Raw genomic sequence first — 6,251 nt, 5'->3', positions numbered from 1 at the left:
GACCATTTCAGAATCATCTTGGAAGATTACATTTTTCTACACAATTTCCAGGAGAGTTGAACCAAATTTCTTCCATATGGTGCTGTTGGGTTAAACGGAGGGAATGAGAGGCAGCAGGGTCCGCATGGCAAGAGGAGAAGCAAGAAATGGACTCATTTCAAAATATGTTCCATGTCAGGAACTCTTTTTTTGATTACATTTACTCTGCTGACGATTCTATTCAAAGGGATGTGTAAACAAATGCATTCAACCGTGTGGGTACAAGGTCAAATATTGCAAAAACGCTGAGCTGCTTAAGTTCTACATTTAGTAAATATAGAGATAGAGCAAGGTGTGCTCTGAATGGATGAGTCTTCAGTCTGCAATGTAGCCCTTTCCAGCATGGTGGAGCCAGGATTGTTCAGCAGTAAAGTTGGATGTGAAGCATATACAGTATTTACAAGCTCTTTTTTTAGTGTATCATTTGACCTCATGAGCAAAGAGTGCTGCACTCCTCATCTTGTCTCCTCATTAGCCTCTACTTCTTCCGGGACATTTGCATCAGACAACCTTGCCTGCAGCCAACTGTCAAAATCCCATGGACCTGGGCCAAAGATGATATACACACACTGCTTTCTCAACATAAACCACTGTGCACTGCCAAGCTGCAAAACAGATGTCAGGCAATACGACTGCAACACAGTGGTGGTCCTTTCCAGAGGACCTGGCTATCTGTGCACACCGTTTATTTACCTTTAGTTGTTTTATGTTTTTAAATTCTGTTACGTTCTTTGGCTGCTCTGGCATGTTTATTTATTTTGCATTGATAATACCAGAGCATCTGATTGGGTAATCTTTTTTGTTGCTTTTTTTTGCACCAGTGTTCTAACAACTACACAACACAGTCTTTCACTGTCTGTCGTTCATCCCTCCACATGAAAGAAATCCATCAGACAGGGTTTTAACTTTTATAGCAACCGGCCTTTGGCTACATCGTTTCTGTAGGTGATTACTTGGGTCTGCACTAAGAGAGCCAATGTTTCCTAAAAGAAAAAGAAAACCAGCATTTTTTTAATTTTAATTAATCAGTCCTGTTACACCGCCTGTGAGTTTACGGCCATGCAAGTGGCTCTGTCAGGCTGCTCAATAGTGCCTCTGAGCTACATGCTAACGCCAGCATGTTTCAGTAATGGAGCAGTCTTAATGATTCCACATGCCATTTAATCTGATTATCACTCACTGTTAAACTATGTTTGACTTTTAAGTAATTTACTTTGTTATTTTTGTTAAACTTGTTTAGGACTGGTCTGTTGCTGTTGTGCACCTCATTAGCTCTCTGTAAATACTTCAGTATGTGCTTTTGTTGGTAAAAAGCTTATGAAGGCCTATTTGGTATGTTAAAGAGGACTTGTTATGAGGCCACTACAGAAAATGCTGTTTTTGTTTTGTTAGTAAGCATTTTCATAAGAACACCAAGACCGTGGAGACATTATAACTTGCTAACCAGCAGTTAGCAAAATGATTTCTTACTCTATTTTAATATTTTCTGGAGCTTGTTACGAGTTGGTTGTTGGAGACTTCACCAGCGTGCAGACTGTATTTAGCCTTGATGGATGGATCTGGACGAAATGTTATAGAAAGAAACGTACATGGACCTAAATCTAAACACTGTGTGCACGTCATGTCTCCTCTTGAGTCTTGGCTGTTAAATCATGTAGACGTATGCAATTGTAATCATTTTTTGGAGGATCATTGTTCGTTTTTAAGTTTTAAAATCCTTTTCAACCCGTGTTTTTTGGGACCCTTATCAAAAAGCTGTTTTGTTCTAAAATATTTGTGTCTGTGTTGCGCCCATAAAGTTATCTGAATAGATATCAGTCATGAAAACAAGGCTTGACTTTTCTTGTTCTTTAGCGTATGTTCTATTGGTTTATTTTTCTTTGTAAAACTGCTATAATAGGCTACATTTAGTAGTGTCTCACTTTTAAGGCAGCACAAGCTAGCTGTCACTCAACTAGGCCACGCCCCTATCATTTATCAATCTAAACTTCTCGTAGAATCAGAACGAAGGCTGCTGTATGTCTGGTTCTGCGGTTACATTTGGTAGTTTAACATGGGAGACTATGGGAATAAGCTCCTTTCTGGAGTCAGCCTCAAGTGGCCACTCGATGAACTACAATTTTCTTAACTTGCGCATAGGCTTCATGTGGAAGTAGAGGAAGTTGTGGCTTGGTCTGGACCAAATTGATGGACCAAATGGCCAACCCTCTACCATTCAGATCTAAATGTGAAATAATGTTGCACCCAAGTGCAAGTCAGCGACATTGTTTCTCTCTGTCAACTTGTGCCTTCCTTCCAACTTGGTCATTCAATCTCCTGCTTCACAAAGCGAACATCTCCATGAACATGTCGTCGATTTTGAGTGGAAACTTATTCTCCCATCACATGACCAGCTGCACTCTGGCGAGAGGGAGGTGATTTTTCATTGTTGCCTGCCCACGTCTGTTGCAATAAGGATGACTGATGTGTGTGTTTTGCCCTCAGAGACCACTGCAGTTCCAGTCGAACTAAAAGCAAAATACAGTTGGCTCCAGCCCCGTACTGTAAACTCAATCTTGAAACCTCCCGAGAGAGAAATGCCGAATTGCATTTTGGCGAGCACAGAATGAGTGAGCTCAGTATTTGACTTTAAAGGCTACAATAATGACCATGGCACCAGATTGAATTCCACTGCTCCAGTTATGGCATTCACAAAGGGCATTGGTTCACACTTGAAAACATCGGGTTTCAGTGTGTTTTCTCAATCTGGGAAATAATTTGTCATGCCCACAGTCCCTGAAGAGAGACCATGACAAACAGATTTTATTTCAGGGCTGGAACTGACTTCAGGAGTACTAACAAATTCATATGCATTTAGCTGTGTCCCCTCTGTCATCTCTGTAGATGTGGGTCAATCCCATTTGGCTAAATTGCATTTTTTTTTACATTCACAAACAACCTTCTTTCTTTCTTTCTTTCTTTCTTTCTTTCTTTCTTTCTTTCTTTCTTTCTTTCTTTCTTTCTTTCTTTCTTTCTTTCTTTCTTTCTTTCTTTCTTTCTTTCTTTCTTTCTTTGTTCCTCCCTCAATCATTCACTTGTAATTATTCCTTTCTTCACCTGGGTTGCTGACAAAGTCCACAAGACCAGCTGGAAGAATTTGACTTCATGTGTTTGCTTTTAGCGCTGCCCAGCTGTTTTCATACCTAACGGTTAGACTGGAGGATGTTCGGTTTGTTTTGCTTTATTCTCCACCCTGCATGTTTACAGTGCTTCTGACCAATGTTTCAGGATTTGAGGCTTTTCTGTGTTTTTTTTTATTCGGGGCGGCATACTGGCTTATACACATTGTTTAAAAAGAAGAGTATCCTGCTGTGGGTTGACTGTTGTTCTTTGTGAATCCACCAGTTGTATTGGTTACTGGTGATTGATGTGACTGTTTTGGGGAACACTGAGTTGGTGCATGAATCACATATGTGAGTGGACAGTGGTAGGAAACCAAAGTACTGTTAGAAAATATCTCAAAAAATTAGCATATTTCATCCGACCAATAAAAGAAAAGTGTTTTTAATACAAAAAAGTCAACCTTCAAATAATTATGTTCAGTTATGCACTCAATACTTGGTCGGGAATCCTTTCGCAGAAATGACTGCTTCAATGCGACGTGGCATGGAGGCAATCAGCCTGTGGCACTGCTGAGGTGTTATGGAGGCCCAGGATGCTTCGATAGCGGCCTTAAGCTCATCCACAGTGTTGGGTCTGGTGTCTCTCAACTTCCTCTTCACAATATCCCACAGATTCTCTATGGGGTTCAGGTCAGGAGAGTTGGCAGGCCAATTGAGCACAGTAATACCATGGTCAGTAAACCATTTACCAGTGGTTTTGGCACTGTGAGCAGGTGCCAGGTCTTGTTGAAAAATGAAATCTTCATCTCCATAAAGCTTTTCAGCAGATGGAAGCATGAAGTGCTCCAAAATCTCCTGATAGCTAGCTGCATTGACCCTGCCTTTGATAAAACACAGTGGACCAACACCAGCAGCTGACATGGCACCCCAGAGTCCAGACCATCACTGACTGTGGGTAGTTGACACTGGACTTCAGGCATTTTGGCATTTCCTTCTCCCCAGTCTTCCTCCAGACTCTGGCACCTTGATTTCCGAATGACATGCAAAATTTGCTTTCATCCGAAAAAAGTACTTTGGACCACTGAGCAACAGTCCAGTGCTGCTTCTCTGTAGCCCAGGTCAGGCGCTTCTGCCGCTGTTTCTGGTTCAAAAGTGGCTTGACCTGGGGAATGCGGCACCTGTAGCCCATTTCCTGCACACGCCTGTGCACGGTGGCTCTGGATGTTTCTACTCCAGACTCAGTCCACTGCTTCCGCAGGTCCCCCAAGGTCTGGAATCGGCCCTTCTCCACAATCCTCCTCAGGGTCCGGTCACCTCTTCTGGTTGTGCAGCGTTTTCTGCCACACTTTTTCCTTCCCACAGACTTCCCCCTTGATACAGCACTCTGGGAACAGCCTATTCGCTCAGAAATTTCTTTCTGTGTCTTACTCTCTTGCTTGAGGGTGTCAATGATGGCCTTCTGGACAGCAGTCAGGTCGGCAGTCTTACCCATGATTGCGGTTTTGAGTAATGAACCAGGCTGGGAGTTTTTAAAAGCCTCAGGAATCTTTTGCAGGTGTTTAGAGTTAATTAGTTGATTCAGATGATTAGGTTAAGAGCTCGTTTAGAGTACCTTTTCATGATATGCTAATTTTTTGAGATAGGAATTTGGGGTTTTCATGAGCTGTATGCCAAAATCATCAGTATTAAAACAACAAAAGACCTGAAATATTTCAGTTGGTGTGCAATGAATCTAAAATATATGAAAGTTCAATTATTATCATTACATTATGGAAAATAATCAACTTTATCACAATATGCTAATTATATGAGAAGGACCTGTATATATCAGACAGAAAACTCCTGCAAGTACTGTGTTGGGCCAGGGACTTGGTCATGGTGAACAAATGAATGAAACCGGACAATTAGGAAGTTGTTTAAATGGACACACACATTTCAGGCAATTCTCTGTCCACATCCTCAAGGACTTGGACCCCCAATAAACCTCAGACGTGTCCCGTATGATGTCACCTTTGATCCATTGTCCCCACAAAAACAGTCCTATCCCACATGTAGATAGATATGCAAAGGTGTGGAAACAACACTCGTCCATGATTTTCCTCTCCATCTGTTCTGCTCTTTTCATGTTTCCTTTTCATCTGCCGCGGTCAGGGACTGTGTTGTATTACGGACGGATTGGGGGTAAACTCCCAGCGCAGGCCAGTATCAGATGTAATTACTAACGTAGGTAACATGGATGATACGTTTCTGGCGAGGTTTGACCCTAATTATAGGCTGGCTTTTCATAAAAGTGCAAAATTAGTGGCTCTCCTCATACTGCCAGATACTCTTCATCCTGTTTATTATTACCAACTGTGGTTTGCAGAGTCATTTAGTTACTGTGGGGGTCTGCAACTTTTCATGAACTGTAATGCTTTGGCATCAGAGGCTGCTGGGCTCTTTGTTGGCGCTCCAAGAAGGCCCACCAGAATTCATTCCATGTTTTTTTTTTTAAAGAAAGACCTCTCCGAACATCTTTTTGTGTTTGAACACACTGGTTCAGATTCAGGTTTTGCCGAACTGGCCTTTGTAGCGAAACCACTTTCACATTATCTCTCCCACTCAGGTCTGCTGAGATGACGTATTCACAGTGAGTGAATTGTTCACAAACTACACGTCACTCATCTCCAGGGCACGGGGAAGGAGGGTGAGCTCACTGTGTAGTTTAGTCTCTCACCCTCCGCTGTGCTCCAGCACCCCCAGGGACTTTGACTCGCCCAAGTTCAAACAACCAGGTTTCACTCCTAAAACAATGTGAGGCCACAGCGCCCAGGAGGAATGGAACTGGAAAATCTTTTTACGTTAATGATGTTTGTCTGTTTTTCCGAGATCTGGTCCAAAGAAAACAATCGGCCAAGACGCTGCGAGCTATCTTACACTGCATCCCAAAAAAATGCACACTGAGATAGAAGGAAAAGATCTCAGTGATTAGGGTCAAGGAGGAAATATGATTGTCTGTGTTTGTGTTGGGATTTTAGTTCGTAAAGCCACCCTAAACCTCTCAACACACAGCTATTTGTTAGTTAAGCTCCCAGGCTGCATGCCCCGTTGTGTGTGTTGGCCTGTTTAAAC

Source organism: Ammodytes marinus, assembly GCF_949987685.1.
Source record: "Ammodytes marinus genome assembly, chromosome: 4".
Lineage (NCBI taxonomy): Eukaryota > Metazoa > Chordata > Actinopteri > Uranoscopiformes > Ammodytidae > Ammodytes > Ammodytes marinus.
This window is presented reverse-complemented; position numbering follows the sequence as displayed.